Source organism: Malaclemys terrapin, chromosome 7 (genome assembly GCF_027887155.1).
Source record: "Malaclemys terrapin pileata isolate rMalTer1 chromosome 7, rMalTer1.hap1, whole genome shotgun sequence".
NCBI lineage: Eukaryota > Metazoa > Chordata > Testudines > Emydidae > Malaclemys > Malaclemys terrapin.
The window spans coordinates 51792182-51819094 of record NC_071511.1 but is presented as its reverse complement, the minus strand read 5'-3'; the positions used below and the strand labels follow the sequence as shown (position 1 = coordinate 51819094).

Here is a 26913-nt window from a genome sequence, read left to right as displayed (position 1 = left end):
CCAACTCTGTTACTCTGAGTGCAGAAGTGGCGCCTGCAAGAATTTTAAAAATTAATACTTGCCACTCCAGGCTTGTAGTAAACTCCCAAGGTAACAGTGTTTTTCTGACTTTGGCTTGGTAAACGCTGCCACCACCCAAATGGAACCAAACCCCCTTTGAACCCAGAAAGGAACACTTGGGAATTCCTCCCTGTGGGATGCCCTCAAGCCTTTTCACCCCCTCTCCGGGGAAGAGCTGAGAAAGGAAACAAAGGAAATTAGCTGTGGTTACCAGCTAATCAAACAACATGCACAAACCTCTTAGGACACCAAAAATCCAATCCTGTTCTTAAAAAAAGGTAAATCTTATTAAAAACAAAAAGAAAAAATACATCTGGAACATAGGCTTGTGCTAGATTTTAAAAGAGCAATTCCAAAAACAAGCACTCAAAATAGCTTTCTTGGGGGTTCAGCTTAAAGGTTACAAGCAAACAAAGCATCTGGGGTTAGTACAAAGGAGTCCACAAGCCAATAAGAAATAAAAAAAATAATCCTAATCACGTCTAGCTAAACATTCTGATCTACATATACATTTGGAGTTCAGATAAGTAGTTCTAGGCATGATCTGATGACTTATAATCATACCTGACTTAGCTGCTTATAGCATGGCTGCTCTGTCCCTCCAGCCCAGAGAACAACAGACAAAGGCAAAGTTTCTTTGCCAATTTTAAAAAGTTCTACCTTCCCATTGGCTCTTTTGGACAGGTGCCAATTTTTTCCTTTACCTGTGGGACTTTTTAACCCTTTACAGGTAAACCAACTAAAGAACAGCTACCAAGAGTGATTTTACAGCTAACTGGCTGGCTGTGTGTCCATCAAAGGGAGCTTTATTTATAGGGTCCACACCAGCTGGGATTTCTTTCTGGAGGTTTAAGAAACAGAGTTAATAAGATACATGCACCTCTAATTTTACCAATAATTACATGAAGAACAAAACAGTACTTTTTACATTTCAAGGACTACTATGACATAGAATACAGGGACATTTTTACCTGGCTGATTCTGGGAAACCTTCCCAGGAGACTGCATCAGCCACTTTGTGAGAGGCTCCTGAAATGTGTTGTATTTTAAAATCAAAGTCTTGGAGAGATAAACTCCATCGAAGGTTTTTGTTAATCGCTTTGTGTGAAGCCAGTTTAGTGCAGCACGGTCAGTCTGCAGGTGGAAACGCCATCCCCAAATATATGGGCGTAGCTTCTCCAGAGCATAAAAAATGGCGTAACATTCTTTTTCTGAGACTGACCAGTGACTTTCCCTCTCAGAATTTTTTTTGCTGAGAAACACGACAGGATGGAATTGTTGATATGGTCCTTCCTGCATTAAAACTGCTCCCACACCACACTCAGATGCATCTGTGGTTACAATGAACGATTGGTTGAAGTCCAGGGCCCGACGTAAAGGCTGCCTTAAGCTGGTTAAAGGCTTTTTGGCACTTTTCAGTCCACTGAATGGCATTTAGTTGCTTTTCCTGGTCAGGTCTGTCAGTGGGGTGGCAATTTGGCTGCACAAAGCGTTGGTAATACCCAGCCAAGCCTAAGAAGGATTGGACCTGCTTCTTTGACTTAGGGACAGGCCAATTTTGGATAGCATTTACCTTAACCTGTAGGGGGTTGATAGTTCCTTGACCCACCTGGTGTCCAAGGTACATTACCCTGTTTGACACTTTTGGGCCTTAACAGTTAATCATCAAATGTCAGCATTGGAAGGGAATCTCAGGAGGTCATCTAGTCCAACCCCCTGCTCAAAGTAGGACCAATCCCCAGACAGTTTTTTGCCCCAGATCCCTAAATGCCCTCCCCTCAAGGATTGAACTCACAACCCTGGGTTTAGCAGGCCCATGCTCAAACCACTGAGCTATCCCTCCCCCACCTCTCTTATGCACTGGAAGACAGCTTGGAGATGTTCCAGGTGTTCTGCCCATGAAGCTGAGAATATAGCCACATTGTCGAGGTAGGCAACTACAAATTCCCCAAATCCAGCCACAAGGTTATCTACCGGTCTCTGGAAGGTGGAGGGTGCATTTCGCAGTCCGAAAGGGAGCACATTAAATTCATACAACCCTACATGGGTGATGAAGGCTGACCTTTCCTTGTCTGGGTCATCTAGTGGCACTCCCCTTAGTTAAGACTAAGATGGAGATGAAGTGGGCACATCCCAGTTTCTCCAATAGCTCATCTGTGCATGGCATTGGATAGTTTTCCGGGCGAGTTACAGCATTTAGCTTACGGTAGTCCACACAAAAGCAGATTTCCCCACTGGTTTGGGACCCAGAACCACTGGAGAGGCCCATGCACTCTCAGAGGGGCAGATTACACCCATCTGAAACATGTCCTTGATCTCTCCTCCTATTCCGGTTTTGGCTTGAGGGCCATCTGGTAGGTTTAGGCTCTAATTGGGAGAGCATCACCTGTGTTAATGGAGTGGTAAGCCCATTCTGTCCATCCTGGGGTGGCTGAAAACATTGGTGTGAAATTGGTGCACAGCTCCTGGATTTGCTGTCACTGGTTACGCCCAAGGGTCATGGAAACGCTCACATCTTCCACGCCACCATTGCTTTTTCCTTCATAGTAGACTCCTTCAGGCCACTCAGCGTCATCTCTCTCCTGAGCTGTAAACTGGAGAACCTTGATTTCTCGGTAATAAATGGGCTTTAGAGAATTAACATGGTATACTTGAGGTTTTCGGGTAGGGTCTGGGAATGCTATGAGGTAATTAACAGCTCGCAGGTGCTGTCGAACCATAACTGGCCCCTCCCACAATGTTTCCATCTTATTGGCCTTGAGCACTTTCAGGACCATGACTTGGTCAGCTACTTTGAAGGAACACGCTCTGGCATGTTTATCATACCAGGTGTTTTGCTCTTGTTGAGCATCCTTTAGGTTTTCTCGAGGAAGACTTTCTAGAGAGTCCTTGAGGGTGTTTTGCAGGTTGGTTACGAAGTCCAAAATGTTAATTCCTGGGGAAGATGTAACCCCCTCCCATTGCTGCTTCTCCCGCAACCCGAGCCCCATGAGCCCGAGTCCGCTGGCATGAGCCATCCGCAGGTTTTTCCTTGCTGTGTATACCCATAGAGACTGGCCAACCTGCCTGGAGGAGGGTTATTTGAGGAATGACAGCGGTGACACCTCACTCCACGGTGATGTGATGGTAACACTGCCTCTCTAGGTAGTGACCTGGTGGGCATATGGAGCGTAATTTATGGCAATGCACTAGTTGAAATGAGAATTTAAGGTATGCTTTATTAGATAGTTGTTAGCTGTTTATATATGTCACTCTTCTGCCAATGGGAGTTGGCAGTAATAAGGGCTACATCTAGGGGTTCCTCTTAAAAATACAAAACAGAACATGCTTGTGCCACCCTCCCCACATAATAATCTAGGAAAATGTATGTCTGTGTATAACAAAAGAGAACTTTTCATAAAAGAGAAAGGGAACCCAGCATTAGTTTGGGAAAACACCATACCCACATTCAAAACCAAGCAATCCTAAGCAAAAACCCATCTCCAGATTGCCTCAGTTTCCCACCTTGCAGTGGGAAAGTGTAATGATGCTGCCTCTAGTGGGACACAACTGAGAGTATCAATTCAGGACAAATTGCTTAGAGCAGGGCAATTACAGCCCAAGAATGGGTTTTCTTTATCATTAAGGCACGCTAAACCAGCCAAACAGTGGCTAACCATAAGTCATAAAAGCAATTTCCTGGGCTCGTCTACACTACGAGGTTAGGTCGAATTTAGCTGTGTTAGGTTGATTTTATAAGCAATGCGGCTATACAACCAACCCCGTTCCATCAACTTAAAGGACTTTTAAAATCGACTGCTGTACTCCTCCCCGACGACGTTCTTGGGTCAAATTTGTGGTAGTGCCGACGCAGTGTTGTGCAATACGACAGTAATGGCCTCCGGGAGCTATCCCAGAGTACTCCAATGTGACTGCGCTAGACAGCACTTTCAACTCCAATATATTAGCCAGGTACACAAGAAAAGCCCCGGGAACTTTTGAATTTTATTTCCTGTTTGGTCAGCAGCACAGGTGACCATGCAGACCCAGAATCGCAATCGAGCTGTAGCATGGAGCGAACGGGAAACACTGGATCTGATTGCTGTATGGGGAGAAGAATCTGTGCAGGCAGAACTCCGATCCAGCAGAATAAATGAAGGAGGACTGAGTCATCTATCTGCCGTCCTGACCGAGAAAACCGAGAGGTCTGCTGCTTGCCAGGAGCTAGGATTCACGATGTGACAGAGAGACTGCCAAGACTCATCAAGTCCTTGTATCGCTACCCCTTCCTGCTTCTCCATGTGGGCATCAATGATACTGCCAAGAATGACCTTGAGCGGATCACTGCAGACTACGTGGCTCTGGGAAGAAGGATAAAGGAGTTTGAGGCGCAAGTGGTGTTCTTGTCCATCCCCCCTGTGCAGGGAAAAGGTCTGGGTAGAGACCGTTGAATTGTGGATGTCAACGAATGGCTACGCAGGTGGTGTCAGAGAGAAGGCTTAGGATTCTTCGACAATGGGATGATGTTCCAAGAAGAAGGAGTGCTAGGCAGAGATGGACTCCACCTAACGAAGAGAGGGAAGAACATCTTCGCAAGCAGGCTGGCTTAACCTAGTGAGGAGGGCTTTAAACTAGGTTCACCGGGGGAAGGAGACCAAAACCCTGAGGTAAGTGGGGAAATGGGATACCGGGAGGAAGCACGAGCAGGAGAGGGTAAGAAGGGAGGACTCCTGTCTCAGACTGAGAAAGCGGGACAATCAGCGAGTTATCTTTCGTGCCTATATACAAATGCAAGAAGCCTGGGAAACAAGCAGGGAGAACTAGAAGTGCTGGCCCAGTCAAGGAACTATGATGACATTGGAATAACAGAGACTTGGTGGGATAACTCACATGACTGGAGTACTGTCATGGATGGATATAAACTGTTCAGGAAGGACAGGCAGGGCAGAAAAGGTGGGGGAGTTGCATTGTATGTAAGAGAGGAGTATGACTGCTCAGAGCTCCAGTATGAAACTGCAGAAAAACCTGAGAGTCTCTGGATTAAGTTTAGAAGTGTGAGCAACAAGGGTGATGTCGTGGTTGGAGTCTGCTATAGACCACCAGACCAGGGGGATGAGGTGGAAGAGGCTTTCTTCCGGCAACTAGCAGAAGTTACTAGATCGCAGGCCATGGTTCTCATGGGAGACTTTAATCATCCTGATATCTGCTGGGAGAGCAATACAGCGGTGCACAGACAATCCTGGAAATTTTTGGAAAGTGTAGGGGACAATTTCCTGGTGCAAGTGCTGGAGGAACCAACTAGGGGCAAAGCTCTTCTAGACCTACTGTTCACAAACCGGGAAGAATTAGTAGGGGAAGCAAAAGTGGATGGGAACCTGGGAGGCAGTAACCATGAGATGGTCAAGTTCAGGATCCTGACACAAGGAAGAAAGGAGAGCAGCAGACTACGGACCCTGGACTTCAGAAAAGCAGACTTTGACTCCCTCGGGGAACTGATGGGCAGGATCCCCTGGGAGAATAACATGAGGGGGAAAGGAGTCCAGGAGAGCTGGCTGTATTTTAAATAATCCTTATTGAGGTTGCAGGAAAAAACCATCCCGATATGTAGAAAGAATAGTAAATATGGCAGGCGAATAGCTTGGCTAAACAGTGAAATCCTTGCTGATCTTAAAAGCAAAAAAGAAGCTTACAAGAAGTGGAAGATTGACTTGGGTCAATGACCAGGGAGGAGTATAAAAATATTGCTCAGGCATGCAGGAGTGAAATCAGGAAGGCCAAATCACACTTGGAGTTGCAGCTAGCAAGAGATGTTAAGAGTAGTAAGAAGGGTTTCTTCAGGTATGTTAGCAACAAGAAGAAAGTCAAGGAAAGTGTGGGCCCCTTACTGAATGAGGGAGGCAACCTAGTGACAGAGGATGTGGAAAAAGCTATTAAGGGTATGTCTACACTACGGGATTAATCCGAATTTATATAATTCGAATTTGGAAAACAGGTTGTATAAATTCGATTGTATGCAACCACACTAAGCACATTAATTCGGCGGTGTGCGTCCATGTAGTGTAGACCAGGCCTAGGTGGATTACGGCAGACTTCTGGTGTTGTTGCACCCGAAAGTGTCTTGGGCGTGGGCCTGACAATGGGTTCAGGGTTTGTAGGGTGGATGGGTGAGGATGGGGTATCAGCTCGTGCCGGGCAGAGTGGAATCTCTGCCGCTGGCAGTAACAGAGGGGAAAAGTCAGGAACAGGTGACTCTTGATTCAGTGTCTCGCCGGAGGTGGTGAAGTCTGGCAACTCAACTGAAAATGTGTCCTGAGGACTGGTATGACCTGGCAGCAGCTGATCCACATGTCGCTGCCAGGTGAGATCCTCTGCAGTCCGGACTGTGTAGGAAACAGGTCCTGTCTGAGTGATGACAGTGGCAGGGACCCATTTAGCTACAGAAGTATAATTCCAAGCCAAAACCGGCTGTCCCGGGCTAAAGGTTCGGTCTTTTGCTCTGGGTGCATGCCTGATGACTTGATCTTGCTGCAGACGTTGCACAATTTGTCGGGGTTCAGAAGGTTTCAGCAGATCAAAGCAAGTGAGCAGTTGTCATCCCATCATTAGAAAGGCCGGGGATGCCTTGGTCGTAGCATGAGGTGTGTTTCTGTAGGATAGTAAGAAGGTGTCCAGACGCTTTTGAATGGATAATTGTCCCCTTGCTGATTTCAAAGCTTGTTTCATTGTCTGCACAAATCTTTCAGCTAATCCATTGGTGGATAGATGATATGGTGCTGAAGTGATGTGGTGTATCCCATTCGCCTTCATAAAGGTTTGAAACTCCTGAGAGACAAACTGCCGTCCGTTGTCACTCACAAGTTGTTCTGGCAGACCAAAACGACTAAAGAGTCCTCGAAGTTTTTGGATAGTACTCTCTGCAGTAGTGACTTCTGGTCATTTAGAATGGGCATCTACCACCACCAAGAACATGCTTCCTTCAAGGGGGCCAGCAAAGTTAACGTGAATACATTGCCATGGGTTTTCAGGACAGTCCCATGGATGTAGGGGTGCCCACTGGGGTTCATTCCTCACACCCTGACATGACATACAAGCTCTTGCCTTCTCTTCAATAGCACTGTCCAATCCAGGCCACCAAAAATAGCTTCGTGCAATCTCCTTCATGCGCACTATTCCACAGTGACCAGAATGGAGCTGTTCTAACATCTGTGATCTCAGTGGTGGTGGGATAATGACATGTCTCCCCCACAACAAACAACCACATTGGATTGATAACTCCGTCCTCCTGGACGTGTAGGTAACAAGATCGGGTGAGACCAGAGAGGTCGTTCGTCAAGATGTTCCATGCATCACCAGGTCCCTAACCTGGGACAATACTGGATCAACTCGAGTTGCCTTCTTTACCTGAATAGCGGTGATGGGTGTATTCTCTACCTGTTCAAAGTAAAAGATTTCCTTTTGGGCAATATCTCGATGGTTGACTGGCAAAGGCAGCCTTGAGAGACCATCCGCCTTGCCATGCAGAGTGGATTTCCGATATTTGATTTCATGTGTGTGCGTGGTAAGCAACAATGCCCACCGTTGCATACGACTAGCGGCTAATGGAGGAATGCTTGTGTGGGGTCCAAAAATTTAAGTCCGAGGTCGATGATCTGTGAGAAGAGTAAACTTCAGTCCGAACAGGTACTGATGAAACTTCTGAATTCCGAAAACGATTCCCAATGCCACATATTCAATTTGGGCATAGTTAGTTTCTGCTTTGCTTAGAGTGCGTGAAGCAAAAGCAATAGGTCTCTCTTCTCCAGAAGGCATAATGTGTGACACGACTGCTCCCACTCCATAAGGGGACACATTGCAGGCCAACGGTAGGGGTAAGGATGGATCAAAGTGCGTTAGAACTTCAGAATTTAGCAATGCATCCTTAGCTTTGTTAAATGCAACATCACAGGTTTCAGTCCACTTCAAGGCCTTATTCTGCCCAAGGAGTTCGTGAAGTGGTTTTAGCAGTGTGGCTAACTGTGAGATGAGCTTTCCATAATAGTTCAATAGTCTTAGAAACGAGCGAAGCTGGCTAACATTTTGAGGCGGGGGAGCCTCCACAATAGCCTTATCTTTGGCAGGGGCCTTACGAAGACCTGTAGCATCAATGATGTGTCCCAAATATTCAACAGACGGCTGGAAGAATTCGCACTTGTCTTTGCAGACTCGCAGTCCATACTCTTCCAGTCTTTGTAGGGTAGCCTCTAAATTCTTTAGGTGATCCTCCTCATTTCTTCCAGTGACCAGGATGTTGTCCAGATAGCACTGGACTCCTGTCAAGCCACACAAGATCTGGTCCATAGCCCTCTGGAACAGGGCGGGAGCAGATATTATTCTGAAGGGTAGGCGACAGTATCATTAAAGCCCCTTATGCGTAACAATAGTCAACAGCTCTTGGGACTTTTCATCAACGTGCATCTGTAAATATCAAATCAATCTTACTGAACTTTTGTCCCCCAGCCAGGCCTGCGAAGAGGTCGTCGATGTGGGGAAGCGGGTATTGCTCTGCACACAACACTGGGTTGACAGTGACTTTAAAATCACCGGAAATCCGGAGGGCGCCATCTTTCTTCATTATTGGAACAATAGGAGTTGCCCATGGGCTATGGGTAACTGGTATTAGGACTCCATTTGTGACCAGACGCTCCAGGTCCGCTTCAACCTTCGGCCTGAGGGCATATGGCACAGTTCTGGCTTTCAGATATTTTGGTTGACTGTCAGGTTTAATGTTCAATGTCAGGGATTCCCTTCATACTTCCCAGATCCTCTCCAAAAACAGCAGCATATTTCCTTAGTATAGTGGTCAGACCGGTTTCTTCTTTAGTCACTTGGTGCACTTCTACCCAATTCAGCTGGATCTTCCTAAGCCAAGACCTACCCATTAAAACTGGGTAATTACCTCTCACCACAAACAGTGGCAATTTAGCAGCCTGTCCATTGAGCTCCACCTTAACATCAGTAGTGCCCAACATGGGCACAGCTTCTCCCGTATATGTCTTCAGAACTGTTTTTGTTGCTTTAAGCGGAAGATGCTGCAGCTTTTCTTTATACAGAGTGTCTGAGACCAGCGAAATGGCTGCACCGGTGTCCAGTTCCATGCGTATAGGTTTGCCGTCCAACAACGGGGTTACCCAGTATTCATGTGAGCCCACTGCCAAAGACAAAACATGGAGTGGCTCTTCTTCTTGTGATGAGGTGTCTCCTTGGTCATCCTGGGTCTGCTCTAGGGTATGCAGATTTCCCTTTTTGGTCGGCCAGACCACAGGCCTCTTTTTCTTTTGTTTACAGGCACACGCAATGTGTCCCTTTTTGCCACAGTGTCGACACACCAGGTCCTTACACCAGCATTCTGATGCAGGGTGACCCGGCTTACCACAGTGGTAACATTCCTGACTCCCCACAGTTTTCTGGGTAGGTTCTTGTGACACATTATACACCCTAGGGGATGCACGGATGGATTGTACCTCCTTTGTAGCCAGTTCCATGGAGACAGTAATATCAATGGCCTTCTGTAAGGTAAACTGAGCTTCTGTCAATAGGCGCTTCTGTATAGTTTCACTGTGCAGGCCACACACTAACCTGTTACGTAGGGCATCATTTAACATCTCCTTAAATTCACAGTGTTCTGCAAGCTTTCTCAAAGTTGCTACAAATTGTACAACTGTTTCATCTTCTTTCTGGTAGCTTTTGTGGAACTTATATCTTTCAGCAATTACCAGTGGTTTTGGAGAAAAATGGGACCCCAGGATTTCCACAATGTCACTGTAAGATTTAGTCTCTGGCTTAAGAGGGTGTAGTAAGCTGCGTAGCAGGGAGTAGGTCTTAGCCCCTACAACACTTAACTCTATTGGAACCTTCTTCTGTTCTGTAATGTCATTTGCAATAACAAAAAGCTCAAAACGCTCAGTATATACATGCCATTGCACTATAGTCTCCTCAAAAGGTTCCAGTGGCCCTGTAAATGTAACCATGATTTTAGTTTCAGTTTGCACAGTCAGTGCAAACAAGCCAGTTCTCACCCCCTTCCAGCAGCAAACAAGGTTTTTTTTTTTTGGCGGGGGAGGGGTTTGTACCTTAACTTCTACTTCATTCTGTTGCTGGGGCAGCACAGAAATCCCATCCTCGTCGCCACATTGTTATATCCTTGGGGGCAACAGTTTTAGGAAGAAATCACTGGAGACACAGAGAGCTGTAAACCTTGGAGCAGCCATTTATTGCTACACACAGAACTAACCAACAGCCAGCCAAAACAGGCTGGGCTATCCCCTAATAATCTAACTCAGTTACCATAGCAACACAAGATTCTATTACCACGAGAACCAAATACACAACAGTTGACCCCATGGAAAAGCTCTGGCATTTAGCTATGGTTACCATCCGTCCGGGTTTCCCCGGACATGTCCGGCTTTTTCAGCGTTAAATGGCCGTCCGGGGAGGATTTCTAATCAAGTAGAAATGTCCAGGATTTCCACCTTCCCCTCATGCGGAGTGCGGCGCAGCTGATTGGACGCCTGGCCTGATTGAAAGCTGCTCGGAGCCACTAAGGCCTCTAGCAGCCAGAGTCCCTCCCCCTCCCCCGCTTCCACCTCCCCCACAGAGCAGCGCGGCTGTGTTTGATTCCAGGTGGAGCCTGCATTTCTCCCTCTGCCAGGTAAGCGGGGGGAGCAGGGCAGGTGGCGGAGGTGTGTGTGTGTGTAGAGGCTGCAGGGGCAGGGCAGGCAGGGGGCGCAGAGGCTGCAGGGCGAGTGGGGAGCAGGGGGCACAGAGGCTGCAGGGGCGGGGGGGTGCAGAGGCTGCAGGGTGAGGAGGATCAGGCAAGGGCATAGGGGCTGCGGGGCAAGTGGGGAGCAGGGAAGCACTTAGCAACCCCCAACCAAGATCAGAGCGGGAGGGAGGAGAGGGAATGTGGGGTGCTCAGAGGAGGGGGCAGAGTTGGGGCAGGGACTTTGGGGAAGGGGTTGGAATGGGGGCAGAGAAGGGGTGGGGTTGGGGCGGGGCCAGGGGTGGGGAAGGGGAGGAGTTGGGGCAGGGGTGGGACCGGGGCCCCGTGGAGTGTCCTCTTTTTTAAATGTTTGAATATGGTAACCCTACATTTAGCTGCCTTACTGGGTCCCAAGGCCATAGACGCCATCAGCAGACAGGCTTCCACTCCCGGCCCCAGCATATATGTCTGCATGTACTCTCCTGGCCTCAGGCCCCTCGGACACCCAGTGGGAGGGGAAGGTGGTTGTCAATGTGGAGACGTTCCTGGAGCAGCGAGATTCTGGGACAAAGAAACCCCTTGTCAGGCCCTGAGTGCTACAGGGCTGTGTGACCTGGGTGAAGGTCCCAGGAATGAAGCCACTCGCTCTGCCTATGGCCCAGATCCCTGTGCAGACAGGAGGGGTCGGGTTGGCTGGTAGATATCCAAGATATCAGCTTTGACGTCCTGTTGGATGATGACTGTGTTTCTCTGGGACAGGATCCAGGCCCTGTTCCTGTAACAGCCAAGGATTCAAATTTGAATCCAGAGAACAGTCTGCTGGGACTGAAGCTGTCAGTGTAAATGCAAATGACCTGGCTGGCAGGGAGGAGGAGCTGCTAAGCTCAGGTGCCCTGCCTGTCTGTAACCAGAGCCCTGGAGCTGAGTGGGATAGATGCTCTCCCCCCGCCCCCCCCCCGGGTACACGGGGAAGGTGTCTCACGCTGGCTCTGATGCTGTGACCAAAGCAGCAGGCTCGCTGCCTGCCCTCATTGGGACAGCAGGGGCAAAGCTGAGCTCAGGGGGAGCTTTGAGGCCCCTGCCCATCATGGAGGAAGCTTTTCAGAACGTGGCTGTGAACACAGTGGAGTCCCTCAACAAGGCACCCCAGGCAGGGAAGAAATACATTCTGCTGGGTGGTAGAGTTCACCACCTACTACCCTGAGGCGATGGCTCTGTCCTCCACCAAGGCAGACACCATAGCAGAAGAGTTGCTGACCATCTTCAGCTGAGTGGGATTCCTGTGGGAGGTCCTTACAGACTAGGGGCCCAATTTCATGTCAGTGCCGCTGCAGTGTTTGTGGGAGAAATGTGGGGTCCAGCACACCTAGGCCTCTGCATATCACCCTCAGTCTAACTGGCTGGTGGAGAGGTTTAATGGGACCCTGAAGATTGTTAGGATATAGATATTCAGGCCTGTCTTTAAGAATTTAGGTGTATTCTTATCACTTAGCTAGTTATAGAGGTATAAAAGAGAGACTCAAAATCACTCTCTGTATGTGTAAGGGACAGTCTGAGGCTCTGTTCTTAGGCTAAGTAAGGCCTTTGGCTAAGTAGCAAAGGCAGCCATGGGCTGAGAAGTGAATGGTCACATCCTCACATTCCGAACTAGTCACATGGAAATAAAGTGCTATTGGGCTGTTAGGAATCTTATCAATAGACACAGCTGGAAAACCCTTATGTCTGTATAAATGTAGTTGTGAAATCCTCACTTCTGTATTGTTTTGTATGTTTATTTGCATGGTCTCTGTCTGGTTCTGTGATTGTTTCTGTCTGCTGTATAATTAATTTTGTTGGGTGTAAACCAATTAAGGTGGTGGCATATAATTGGTTAAATAACCATGTTACAGTATGTTAGGATTGGTTAGTTAAATTTCAGTAAAATGATTGGTTAAGGTATAGCTAAGCAGAACTCAAGTTTTACTATATAATCTGCAGTCAATCAGGAAGTAAGGGGGGAATGGGAACAGGGAATAGAGGTGGGGAAATTGGAATCATGTTTTGCTAAGGGGGGAATGGGAATAGGTAAGGCTCTGTGGTGTCAGAGCAGAGAAGGGGGACACTGAGGAAGGAAACTGGAATCATGCTTGCTGGAAGTTCACCCCAATAAACATCGAATTGTTTGCGCCTTTGGACTTTGGGTATTGTTGCTCTCTGTTCATGCGAGAAGGACCAGGAAAGTGAGAGGGTGAAGGAATAAGCCCCCTAACAGAGACGATGCTGAAGACTTATGGACCAGCATCTGCAGGACTGAGACAAGTATTTACCCCACCTGCTGTTTGCATACCAAGAAGTGCCCCAGGAATCTACGAGTCCTCCCCTTTCGAGTTGCTGTGTGAGGGGACTCCTGGACTTGGTGAGGGATGAATGGGAGGGGAAGGCCTCTCCCAATGGGGAATCAGTGGTGGCGTACATACTAACTTTCCAGGAAAAGCTCACTAAGCTCATGGGTCTGGCCAGGGAGAACCTAACCAGGGCCCAAGGGAAGCAGAAGGTCTGATATGACCACTCAGCACAGGCCCGCTCCTATGCCACTGAGGACCAAGTGATTGTTCTCATCCCAGTGCTCTCATCCCAGTGTGAAAGAATAAGCTACAAGCTGCCTGGGATAGGCCCTTTGGGGTGAACTATATGGAACTGTACAACTGGGCTCTCAGTCACCGAGGGTACCAGGTCAACATGATGAAGCCATACTGTGACAGGGAAAAATTGGTGCCGATAGTGTGTGGCCAGTGGGAGAAGAAGAGGGAAGATCACCTAGTGGAGCTCTTCCCTGTGACAGGGGCCAACCTCCCTCTGGAATCAATTCCCCTCTTTGAGCAGCTATTCCCTGCCTTGCAGGCAGAGATCAGAGAGGGGCTGCATTCGTACCAGCAGCTGTTTTCCAACCGGCCTGGGCTCACTAACTTAGCTGTCCCACTGGATGGAGATGGGAGCCAATCTTCCCATCAGGTGTTCCCCGTTTAGAGTCACTGGGAAAACCCAGGACTTGTCGAGAGAGGTCAGAGACATGCTGGCTTTAGGGGTAATCCAGCCGTCCTTCAGCCCCTGGGCCTTGCCCTTGGTGCTGGGCCCCAAGAAGGATGGGTTGACCCGGTTTTGTGTGGAAGCTCAATTCCATCACTGTGTTCAATGCCTAACCCATGCCTAGGCCTGATGAGCTCCTAGACAAGTTGCGGGGAGCTTGGTACCTATGGATCTCACCAAGGGTTACTAGCAGGTGCCTTTGGAGCCAGATTGAAATCTGCTTTTATCACCCCTCTGAGGCTCTGTGAGTTCTTGGTCCTGCCTTTCGGCCTCAAGAGGGCATCTGCCACTTCCCAGCACCTGGTGAACAAGTTACTGAGGGGGATGGAGGACTTTCTTTGCCCTAGCGTATATTGATGATATCTGTATCTTTAGCCAGACATGGGAGGAGCATGTGTCCCAGATGAAGAGGAGACTGGGTCGCCTCTGGGATGCAGGATTGACTATTAAAGCTGAAAAGTGTAAAGGGGGGGGGGGGCTTGCAGAAGTGTCATACCTGGGCCACAAGGTGGGGGCACAGCTGCCTGAAGCCAGAGTCGGCCAAGGTGGAGGTGCTCAGAGACTGGCCCACTCCCAAGATTAAGAAACAGGTCCAGGTCTTTACAGGGATGGTGGGTTTGTACCCCCACTTTAGTTCCCTAGACGCCCCCATCACTGAGCTATGTAAGAAGGGCAAGCCAGATAAAGTGGTCTGGACCAGCAGCACCAGAGGGCTCTCTCTGCTCCGAAGGAGGCTCTAGTCAAGTGCACAGTTCTGGTAAACCCAGTCTTTGACAAACCCTTCATGGTGTTCACTGATGCCTCAGACACCGCGCTGGGTGCAGTGCTGATGCGAATTGATGCGAAGGGGGAGAGACACCCCATCATGTACCTGAGCAGGAAGCTGCTGCTCCTGGAGCAGAGCTATGTGGTCATAGAGAAGGAATGCCTGGCTCTGGTGTGGGCTCTTAAAAAGCTGAAGCCGTATCTATTTGGGTGGTGCTTCACTGATACACTGACCACTCGCCGCTGCTGTGGCTGCACCAGATGAAAGGGGGCAACGTCAAACTCATGAGGTGGAGTGTGGTCCTCCAGGAGTATGAGATGGAGGCGGTCCATGTGAGTGGCATGCTCTGTCATGAAGAGATGGGGCCTGAAGTTCCCCAGGTCACTGGCTAAACTGACCCTGCTCAGTTCAGTCTCAAAGGGTGAAGAGATGTGACAAAGTGGGAGGGTTTTTTCTTAACGTTTTGCATGAATACTGTGTGTACCACAGTTTCCCCTGTGTTACACAAATACCTTGGTGGTGAGACAAGGATGTGTGATTTTTACTGAGACTCTAGTGGGCAGTTGTGGCTGCCACTAGCTGCCTGCACACAGATAATGGTTGGCAGGCCCTGATTAAAGCAGAGGCTTTAGGGTCTGCAGCCCTGGCTCAAGGGGGGCCCCGGAAAAATAAATCACAGGTAGCAATCAAAGGGGCGCTCAGGCAGGCTGCCTGTATGTTGTGGCCCCATGCCTCTCCCAGAAACAGCCGGCTGCTGGCACGTCTCTGTGGCTTCTGGGGGGGGAGGAGGTCCGCACACTGCCCCTGCCCCCAGCACAGTCCCTGCAGCTCCCATTGCACCCCCTCCTGCACCCCAATCCCCTGCCCCAGGTCAGAATCCTCTCCTGCACCCAAACTCCCTCCCAGACCCTGCAATCCCTCCTGCACCCCAATCCCCTGCCCCAGCCCCCTCCTGCACCAAACTCCCTCCCAGGAAAAAGACTTGTATACAGGGCCCCCACAAAATCTAATAGGCCCCGGGCCCACAGGAGAGTTAATCCAGCCGTGATGGTTGGACACTTTGTAACCTGGGAACTGATGGCCAGGGCCCCTCTACCAGGAGCCAGCCAGCTGTGACAAGTTGGAACAAGGAGAGAGGTGGAGAACAGGTGACCTTTTTGCCTGGAAAAGAGACAAAGGACTAAGGACAAGCTGCTGGAGGCTAGTTAGTTTCCTGGTTTGGGACACAGTGGGACAGCCCACGGCTCTGGATCCCTCCAAAATGGACTTTGCTGTAACTTCCTGCTTTATGTGCTGACAAGCTGTGCTGTACGCCATGTTCTTGTCAACTAATAAACACTTCTATTTCACTATGCTGCCTGAGAGTCACTGCTGACTGTGAAGTGGGGTGCAGGGACCCTTTGTGGGGGGGGGGTGAGGCTTCTCCAGGTGGCCCATCCAGGGGGACTTGCTGTGGGGAGCTCTGTAGAGGTCTGGAATCCCCAGCTCCTCAGCCTTTCCCCAGCCCTGCTCCACTCAGGTACTCTGTCTCTGCTCCCTGCAGCCAGGCCCTTCTCTCCCTGAACGCAGAGAGAGACTGCTGAGCTCCTGGCTCCCAGCCTCTTTATACAGGCCAGCTGAGTCTGTTTGGGGCATGGCCCCAGCGGCAGCCACTTCCCCTGATCAGCTCAGCCTTCACGCTGCCTGCTCCTTGCGCTATCTCAGGCCCTTCCAGGCAGGAGCAGGTGTCCAACCTGCTACAAGCTCACAGAGGGCTGAATGCTCTGACTCAGACCCAGTAGGCACTGAAGGCGAGCAGGTTGCTCTGGTTAGAGTGGCCCTTGAGGGGAGACATGCTGCCCCAGAGTCCTGCCTGACTTAATTCAGAGCAGTTCCAGAGCACCCAGCCTGTGACTCCACAACAGCCAGTCTCCTTGAGCCAGGTAGCCAGCCCCTTAGCCAAGAGTCCCCTGTGACTCATCAGACTATGTCTACACTACAGCGGGATCAATGGTCTGAGAAGTGAAGACCCACCAAATCAACAGCAGATCGCTCTCAAGTGGACCCCTGTACTCTACCCCCAATGAGGGACAGGTCTACACTACCGCGGGGATCGACGCTCTGAGATTGATCTACCGGTGGTCGATTTAGCGGGTCTAGTAAAGACTGTAGATCGCTCTCCAGTTGACCCCTGTACTCTACCCCCAGTAAGAAGAGTAAGGTAAGATTTTCTCCCATCTACCTCCCATGGTGTAGACCCCACGGTAACTCGACCTAAGGGACATTATTCATGTAGCTGGAATTGCGTAGTGTAGGTTGACTTACCATGGTAGTATAGACTGCGGCTTAGATCCAGCAGCTCAGGGCTGCAGGCAACTCTGCTCCCCACCTGTCCCACAATGAATACAGCTATGCTAGGAGGAAAAGCCATTGTCCCACCAAACCTGACTGAACCCAGACTTGCTCACCAGGGACCCCAGTGCTGCTGGACATGCCCATTCAGCTCAATCCAGCAGCAGCTGCTAGTGCCTGTCACCTTCTGGGCTGCCTGGCTCTCCTCAGTGCACTCCAGCCCCACTTTGCTGTGTAGTCTCGCTCGATACAGATCAAGTCATGGCACCCTCTGATTTCTATCAAGTCCTTTTATTCTGTTCTCACAGAAATACCTTGTAGGGGCAATGTCTTGGAGGGAGTCACAATACAGGAGGTGGCACACTGAAATACACGTTCTCACAGAGCACAGCAGGACTACACACCATTCACAAGGTCATTGCACTTACAACTGGCAATTTGCTCTTTTGTTTGAGCTTTGTACAGCACCCCCTCCCTCCCTCCAAAAGCCAATGCAAAGGAAAGCCCCCGGGGATGTGAGCGCGGGGAGGGGATGGCAAGAGCAGTCAGCCCAGTGAGCCCACTACAGATGTGTGGCAAGTGTGCTGGGCAGTGAGAAGTGCTCCGTGGCCTCGCTGGGTTTTGTTCTCGGTACCACTGGAAATTCCACACTGTACAACTATTTACATGGCAGGAATGAAGGGGGCTGGTGCAGCCACTGCTGAGCAAACCAGGGGAGTGCAGGAGTCCAGCTTAGAGCCCTGGAGAAGCATCTGCAGACTATGCACTTGTCATTGGGGGAAACATCCTGGCGGGCCCTAGAACATCCTGCTGCCTGGGGCAAGAACAGCCATGCCTGCCCCCTTCGAAGGTGCCGAGCAGCAGGAGCCCAAGCGCGAGGCTCTGTGTTCAGGACTAGCTCACTCTTATACTCAAACCAGTACCCCAAGCAAGCCCCTGGCAATGCCCCAGCCAGGCAGGATGTTAAGGGAGTCAGGTTTCTCTGTTCTGCATCACCTGCGGGGCTGGCACCATGCTGCCCACAAGTGTGGCCAGTGCAGATCAGCAGGCGTAGTGCCCAGCAACTCTGCTGGGTCCGCGATTAGCTGCTTGCCTGCCAACTGCAGTGTGGCCATGTCTGCAGTGACCGCACACTTGTTGGCAGCGCCACGTTGGCCAGGCTGACCCTGCCAAGCTCTGACCTGGGGGCTGCTGCTCTGCACTCTCCGACAGCCTGGCCAGGCAAAGGGCTCTGTCCCCACTCACTCTGGCACACCCTGGCCGGGGGCCTGGTTTTACCTCTTCTCTGAGCTGCAGCACCTAAGCAGGAGGTGGGAGAGGATGTGCTCCTGGCACAGCTGGGGAGGGACTGACTCACAGTCCCCCAGCGATAGTGACGCTCTGCCCTGCATAGCGAGAGGAGAACTCAACCTCCATGGCCACAAGGATGTGGCCTCTGTGCCGAGACACCACCCAGGGGCTCAGTCACTGACTATGGCGCTGCAAGCAGTTGGCTGCAGTGAACTGAGCAGCCATCTGCAGTGCTACCTGTCAAGATGCTCCCCCTCCCAGCCCCCCGTGGACAAGGCTACAGTGATCTGCACAGATCCACAGCTAGTGCAGACCCACCTCCAGGCCGTGCCCAGGCAGAACACTACTCTGAGCCTGCACATGATCCCAGAAGCATGCAGCGTCTGCAACATCCCTCCATGCTCCCTGACCTCAGACATGGGGTATCAGCTGCACCCTCCTGGGTCCCATGGGGATCAATAATGGGGGGTCCCATTTCTTTCCACAGCCTCCAGCTTGGATCTCAACAGCTGCCTGCAGAGCCTGGGGTTCCTCCCAGCTGCAGCATGGGTGTCACAGCCCTGGAGGGCTCCCCTCTGTGATGTGAAGGTCTCTGCACCGCACAGAGAGCCTGGGTTGGCAGGTCACCCAGTGTCAATGTGCAGCAGCTCCGGCCATACCTCAGGGGAGTCTTGGTATGTGCATAGGATCCCAACCCGGCCATGGTACCCGACCCAGAACAGTGCAGACGCTGGTGCTTGTTCCAACCATCTGCACCTGGAACCATCCATGGAATCGCTTGGCACCTGCTGTTCTGCAAGGATGGCTGAAGTGCCTCCTTCAAGACAACATGGCCCATGGTGGCAACCATTTCCAGCTCCAACACAGAGCATTGCATACTGAGACCTGAAGTCTCTGTCGGTGGCACCTCTCTACTAACAGTGAGGGTGGATTCATTCTGTCCCAGTTAACGCTGGCCTTTGGGCAGGCTGCTGACATAAGCCTGGCTTGGGCAGGTTCGGGTACCCCTGGCTGAGAGAATGGGAGGACAGTGCAGCAAGCCCTAAGCAGAGTGTGGAGCCCAAGATCCCTGACCAGAGGTGCTTTGGGATCCGAGAAGGAGGGTGTTGGCTGGGCCAATCACTCACCAATCTGGCACAGCCAAGCTGGTGCACACTGCAGAGTGAGTGCTGTGGTGGGCACCCCCGGGTCCTGCCCAGTCCCCACAGGCTCACAGTGCCCAGGGGCACAGAGAAGGCTCTGGCCCCATCTCTTTGCAATGCCCTCTCACCTGAAAGGGCTTTACAGGCTTCATCTAGCTTGGCTCAACCAGGTGGCTATGGGCAAGGAGGGCACTGCAACTGCGGGGCAGTCTGCTTCGCTTTACTATCACTGGGCCATGCTCAGTTCTCTCTCCATGGATTCCTGGGGTAGTTGTTCAGGGCTCTTCAGTCACTGGTAATACTGCACTGGAAGGAGCAGCACTGAGAGCTGACACCACTATGAGACCTCTCAGCCTCACAAAGCAGGGCAGCGCAGGGAGGCTTCAGTGCAGAAATTCTAAAACCAATTTCCAGAGCTGTTCCAGCTGCTCTGCCCAGCTGGCTACTGGTCTTGCCCCCCATTGCCCGGTTACCTATTCTGAGATGGGCCAGGGCTATCTCAGGGAATCCCTGGTGGTGCTGTGTATTGGACCTTGGTAGCCACTGCAGAGAGTTCAGATGCATCAGCTGCAGGATGTTCTGCTTCACATTGGGACTGTGCCATCAATAACAAGTGCATAAATCTGCTACTAGCATTCAACATCGAAGATGAACCATGAGAAAAAAATCCTCCAAGCAAAGAACTGCAAGCGTTAAATGTAAATGAGAGCGTGCAGAAAAGTAGCAAGCCATGCTCTACTACAGGACGGTCACAGGCCTTTGGCAAAGTGTCCCTCGATGGGTCAAACATGCCACTAATTGAAATGTTATACGCACGGGTGTTTGATATAAAGATCACTATCCAGTATCAATAGCACAGGTGCAATTAAATCCTTATACAGAACATTGAACGTGGTAAATATTAACAGGATTTTTTTCAATTTTGTATTTCATTGCATAGAACATTAGACATGAGACTCACTCGCGGTTACCCAAGGTGGATGGAAGCTCCAATGGATCACACCAACTGTTGTTTTGAGCATGCTCAGCATGAATGAGAGACTGGCAGGAAACTGACAACACAAACAAATGAAAACCAGAACATTTGTACACTTGCTGATTTTTCTACGGTGAAACAAACTTTCCATTTGGTTTCCTTCTGCTCTCCTGGGTTATGGTCCAAGGAACTTCATCCTGGCAGGTTTGTTGTGAGTAGCTCCTCCATCTTTCTGAGCATGCCCACCGGCAATGGCTTAAGAAGGACTTGAATTGCACAGTAATAAGAAGGAGAATGGCAGCGGCAGCGCTCTCCTGACCTTGTGCTCTTTATAGCCTTCTGGACTCTATTGCTTCTACAGACAACAGCCTGGGTGCTAACTCAGCACAAAGCAGAAAGGAAAGAGAATTCAGTACAAAGGAAACCAAACCAAAAAGAAACAAGAAACCTCCAGCCCCAGGGTGTTGATGAGGTATAGATGTAAATCAAAGTGGAATGATTAAGGCTGTTCTGGAAATAAAAATAATACCCAGGCATACGTAAAACAATGTGTGATGTTACCAATGGATAGCACTGCCATTTGAATGCTTTAGCATGGCTTCAGGATGGCTTTGGGGTGGCTGAGAGACATGCCTGGCCAGTATCTGCTTTGGGAAAAGTCAGCCAGTTTATGCACTGCCTTTCAGAGTCCTATGGCCTCGTATCTCAATAAGGAAACAGTGTTAGGTCCTAATTGAAGTTCTCTCAATCCCCCGGATGGGGGTGTGGAACACTTTCCGTCGCAGGGATGGTGAGAGTACAGGAACGCTGTGCATGCGGAGGGGCCGATGGGGCAAACTGGAATGTGAAGGAGATTGTAGCCTTCAGCTCCCAGCCCTCGAATCGTACATGGCTCAGAGAGAGGGAAAAACCTATGAAGATACTAGAGTTAAGATTCAATGAGTGAGCAACTCTGTGTATAATCTCAAGAAAGGGCCAGGGTCCCCCCCCATCAGATCCCCAGCCCAAGGAGACCACAGGAGGGAGCAGTCCTGCACAAGCTCAGAAGTATCCTCTGAGAGCAGGGCAAACCCCACCTCCATGACAGTCACATTGTGGCACAGGCCCATACTTTCTCAATGTTCCTGATGGACACCAAGCCTGCGCGCTGGGCATGTGTTCCCATGGCTTGCTCCAGACAGTGCACAGAGCTGAGAAGAGGTCGCTCCCCACGCCCTCCTGCAGCGTTGCCTCAGGCTCTGAAGAAGCTTGCTACGGGTAAAGGCCTGGTTTGCTCAGTGAGACCCAACATCCTGTCTTCGGCCTTCCAGGTCATGCTGGGCCCTTCTGGCCTTGCAATCTGTGAAGCAGCCTAGTGGTTTCCATGGTTTCAAAAGCTTGATGAGAGACAGAAAGAGATAGAAAGATCATTGACAACTGTTTGTGTGTGCAGTGCCTGGTGCAATGAGCCCTGGTCCATGACTGAGCTCCAAGCACTTTCACTATCACCCCTGCCCCCCCGGCATGCACAGTGCTCTGGCTTGGGAACAGCTGCAGGCACAGTGGCCAGCGGGAGGAGCATGTAGCCTGTTTACAATCAAGGAGATGGCTCCTGACCCAATGAACCACGCAGCCCCCGGGGACCCTTAGCTTAAATCTGGGCTCAGAGCTGTGCATTTCACCCTCTGCAAATCAGCACTGCAGCCCCGCCACCACCCCAGCAGGCCAGATATCGTAACTATAAAGGGAAAGGTAACAGCCCTCCTGTGTACAATACTATAAAATCCCTCCTGGCCAGAGACACCAAAATCCTTTTACTTGTAAAGGGATAAGAAGCTCAGGTAACCTGGCTGACACCTGACCCAAAGGGCCAATAAGGGGACAAGATACTTTCAAATCTTCGTGGGGGGAAGGCTTTTGTTTGTGCTCTTTGTTTGGGGGTTGTTTGCTCTTGGGACTAAGAGGGACCAGACATCAATCCATGCTCTCCAAATCTTTCTAAACAAGTCTCTCATATTTCAAACTTGTAAGTAACAGCCAGGCAAGGCATATTAGTTTTATCTTTGTTTTCTCAACTTGTAAATGTTCCTTTTGCTAGAGGGTTTACCTCTGTTTGCTGTAACTTCGAACCTAAGGCTAGAGGGTGTTCCTCTGGGCTCTTTGAATCTGATTACCATGTAAAGTTATTTTCCATCCTGATTTTACAGAGATGATTTTTACCTTTCTTTAATTAAAAGCCTTCTTTTTAAGAACCTGATTGATTTTTCCTTGTTTTAAGATCCAAGGGTTTCACCAGGAAATTGGTGGAGAAGTGTCTCAGGGCTACCCAGGGAAGGGTTATAGTACTTGGGAACAGGCCGGTGCAAGGATATTTTGCACCCTAGGCGAAACTTCCACCTTGTGCCCCCCATCCCCACTCCAACCCCCATCCCTCCCCCCGGAGCATCGCTTATTATAAACTTTCAAAAATGAATACTGCATAATATGGCATTGTTCATTAGAATTAATACATATTCGGCTTGAAATTTTATTAATTTAATTATTTAGATATTTAATGAAAATAAATGAATAACCTGACATGGTGTGGGGCGGGCTGGCTTGGGGCAGGGGTGTGTGGCAGGGGCTGGCTGGAGACAGGGGTGTGTGGGGCTGGCTGGCTTCAGGCAGGGCAGGGGAGATTCAGAGATGGGGTGCAGGGTTGGCTGGAGATGGGGGTGTGGGGCTGGCTGGCTTTGGGTTCGGGGATGTGGCAGGGGCTGGCTGGAGAAAGGGGGGTGCGGGGCGGGTTGCCTGGCTTCGGGCAGGGCAGGGGATGCGGAGCTGGTTGGAGATGGGGTGCAGGGTTGTCTGGAGACAGGGGGTGTGGGGCTGGCTGGCTTCGGGCACGGGGGTGCAGCGGGGCTGGCTGGAAACAGGGGAGTGCGGGGCTGGCTGGCTTCAGGGGAGGGGGGGTGCTGCAGGGGTTGGATGGAGGCGGGGGAGCGGGGCTGGCTGGAGGCAGGGGGTGTGGGGCTGGCTTCAGGCAGGGCAGGGGGTGTGGGGCTGGCTGGCTTTGGGCAGGCAGGGGGGATGCGGAGCTGGCTGGAGATGGGGTGTGGGGTTGGCTGGAGATGGGGTGTGTGGGGCTGGCTGGCTTGGGGCACGGGGGTGATGCAGGGGTTGGATGGAGGTCGGGGTGCAGGGCTGGCTGCAGGCAGGGCAGGGGGTGTGGGGCTGGCTGAGGGCAGGGTGGCAGGTACCAGGGCCATCCCTAGATACTTTTGAGCTCTACGCAGCCCCCCCATGTGGGGGGGGTGCCCCAGGCCTCTGTGGGGGAGGCGAGAGCGGGGGTGGGGCTGGCTTCCATGGGGGGTCAGGCCCCCGAGGGGTCGGGGCTGGCTTAGGGGCAAGGGGGAACGACCCCCCAGCACTCACCGGCAGCGTGGCTGGGGCCGTGTCTCTACTTCCTGCAGCCCCGGCCCTGCTGCAGAGCTCATGGGAGTGGGGGCGGGGCTGAGCAGGGGCTGGGCCCTGGGGAAGAGCCAGAGCAGCAGGGAGCAGCGCAGCGCCCCCAGCGGCTGGAGGAGGAATGACGTCACTTCCCGGCCGGCCGGAGCTGATCAAAGAGGGTTACACATTTAGCCGGCACCGGGTGAGCATCTCAGACATTTTGGGCACCGCTTTTTGGCGCCCTCAAATCTTGGCGCCCTAGGCGGCTGCCTAGTTTGCCTAGTGGATGCACCGGCCCTGCTTGGGAGGGAGATATTCTCGGGAGGAGATAGACAGAGTTTCCCAAATAACTCATAAATAATTTGGGTGGTGGCAGCAAAACCAGATCTAAGCTGGTAGTTAAACTTAGAGGTTCTCATGCAGGTCCCCACATCTGTACCCTAGAGTTCAGAGTGGGGAAGGAACCTTGACACCAGGCCAGGCTCCTGCAGCTCTCCTGCCATAACTCTGGTGTTCGGCTACCCATTGCCAGGCAGGGGCTCAGCAGCCCAGCAACACCCAAGCAGCGGGTGATGCTCCAAGCAAGAGGAGTGGCCTGGGCATGCCATGATTCAGCAGCCACAATGTCAACCAATCCCCTTTGGCAAAGGGCTGGCGGGGAGGGTGCTGAGGCAGTGGCAGCCAAAGAGAGATCAGCTCATCTCTGTGGGGGAATATGGGCCAGCCAGCAAGGAGGTCTTCCCAGTGGGGCCGTGACCTCCCTGTGGGTTCGGTACTCCAGTGGCTTGTTGGTCACATGCTCTGGGCAGTCCCATCTCTCACTCCCAGCTCTCCCAGGCAGGGACTGTTATTATGTTCCGTGCAGTGCTCACACCACAGGGACCAGCCTGCCCTGTCAGACTTCTGCTGTACCCTTGCGAACGGCAACGTGGGGCGCGAATGTTGGTGATAGCAGGGCTGGGGAAGCCGGCCTGGACACTGAGCAGCCTAGGGCAATGGCTGCCTGGCTGTCATATCCAGGAGATGGCATGGGGCAGGGTCTGGTTCCCAAGGAAGGGAGTGATGGGCCGAGCCTCTCCCACACTTTATTCTTCCCACTGGGACAAGGGCCTCTAAAATGGCCCATCCACTCCTGGCCTGGGGGGACACTGCCCTGTTCAAGCCACCTTCGCCCTGCCAACCTCATCATACAGCAAACGTACCACACCTCAGGCCTTTTGCTCTCCAATGCACTGAGACTGATGGCACATGGAAAATGAGCCTGTGCGTTCTGGTACCAGCAGAAAGCTCGCACACAGCTTTAAGGACGGGCACACTTTTTTCAGGAACAGCAGGGGGCTGTGGGTCGGGAATGAGGAGCACCGGCAGAGCTGGGGGAGGGGGGAGCCCAGGGCTGAAATAGCAGAGGGCTGTGGGTTGGGAGAGAGAGGCACTGGCAGAACTGGGGTAGGGGGGATCCCAGGGCTGGGCTAGCACAGGCTGCGGGTTGGGGCTGGGCTAGCCGGTGGCTGCAAGGCAGGTGTTTGAGAGGCACCGGCAGAGCTGGGGGAGGAAGCTTGCTGTGTGCCTGACCCTGCTGATGGGCATTAATTTCATGAGCACTAAATTTCCACATAATCCAATCTGCAAAAGGCAAAAAGCAGCAGTTCCCCTCATGACTGTACCCCTGACCCCCATGTGGCTGTACAATCAGACCCCTATGTGGCTGTATCCCTAGCAGTCCCCCTTGTGGATGTACCCCTCCGAGCAGACCCCCTTGCAGCTATACCCCAAACAGACCCCCCCCGCTTCGCGACTGTATCCCCAGCGACACTCACTGTTATACCCAGAGTCCATCGTTGCCTGCTGAATTCACTGGTTTCTTCATAGGTTTTTCCACTGCAAAGACTAGATCGCCACCTGCTTTCCCAGCCTCCTGTTGGGGGAAGAGGGTGGGTTGGGGCAGAGAGGGGGCCGGCAGCTAATGAAAGGCAGCCCCAGGCAATTCCCGCCTGAGCAGGGTAGTGCAGTCAGTAAATAGCAGGTGGGCTACTGGGCAGGAGAGAGGATAGGAGGTCAGTGCAGTGTGCAGGGGCTGGGGAGTGGGTGGAGAATGACGGGGCACACGGTAGGTGACTGCTGGTGGGGTATGGAGAAAGAGAGTGGTTGGAGGGACAGTGACTTGTGCGAGTGGTGGGGGATAATGAGGGCACATGGATGGGGGCTGGATGGGCTGATTCTCATCTCCCTAGTGTGACATTGCAGACAATGCTTGGGAAGCTTTCACCCATTCCCAGCATCCAGCAGACACTATAAAGCCCACACACCTAGTCCGGAGCATCAGGCAAGGCCAATACAGCAGGGCAGTAGTAGGGTAGCGAAGGCTGGGGCACCAAGGTGGATGTGTTGAACCGAGGGCTAGTTTGTCAGGGCAGTTGTGGGGTGGCGAGGCTGATGCTTCGGGGCGGTTGTGGGGAGGCGAGGGCTGGTTTGTCAGGAGAGTTGCAGGGAGACGAGGGCTGGCGTGTCTGGGCGGCTGTGGAGAGGCAAGGGCTGGTGTGTTGGGGCAGTTGTGAGGGGTGACGGCTGGCACGTCAGGGCAGCTCTGGGGAGGCGAGGGCTGGCACATAAGGGTGGATGTGGGGAGACGAGGGCTGGAGTGTCGTGGCAGTTGTGGGGAGGCAAGGGGTGATGCGTCAGGGCAGCTTTGGGGAGGCGAGGGCTGGCACATAAGGGCGGATGTGGGGAGACGAGGGCTGGAGCGTTGGGGCGGTTGGGGGGAGGTGAGGGTTGATGCGTCAGGGCAGCTGTGGGGTGGTGAGGGCTGGTGCTTCGGGGTGGCCGTGAGGAGGTGAAGGCTGGTGCTTCGAGGCAGCTGTGAGAATACGAGGGCTGGTGCATCAGGGCATCTGTGGGGAGGAGAGAGCTGGTGGTTCCGAGTAGTTGAGGGGAGGAGATGGCTGGTGTGTCGGGGAAGCAAGAGCTGGAGCATCAGGGCAGCTCTGGGGAAGGGAGGGCTGGTACGTAAGGGTGGATGTGGGGAGACGAGGGCTAGAGTGTTGGGGCGGTTGTGGGGAGGTGATGGCTGGCATGTCAGGGTGGCTGTGGGGAGCAAGGGTGAGCGCATCAGGGTGGCTGTGAGGAGGCGAGAGCTTGGATGTCAGGACGGCTGTGAGGT

At 51.8% G+C, this 26913-nt stretch overlaps 1 protein-coding gene across 1 annotated transcript in view; it reads right to left on the bottom strand.

Annotated features, from left to right (window-relative positions):
* Positions 1 to 17212: 17212 nt before the first annotated feature.
* The window catches only part of BSN (bassoon presynaptic cytomatrix protein), a 107745-nt gene continuing 98044 nt past the window's right edge, over positions 17213 to 26913 (bottom strand). Inside the window, exons 8-9 of the mRNA XM_054035863.1 lie at positions 25574 to 25671; positions 17213 to 21724 (exon numbers count right to left, since the gene is read on the bottom strand). The gene's annotated coding sequence lies outside the window, so the exon portion shown is untranslated. The remainder of the gene's footprint in view (positions 21725 to 25573; positions 25672 to 26913) is intronic.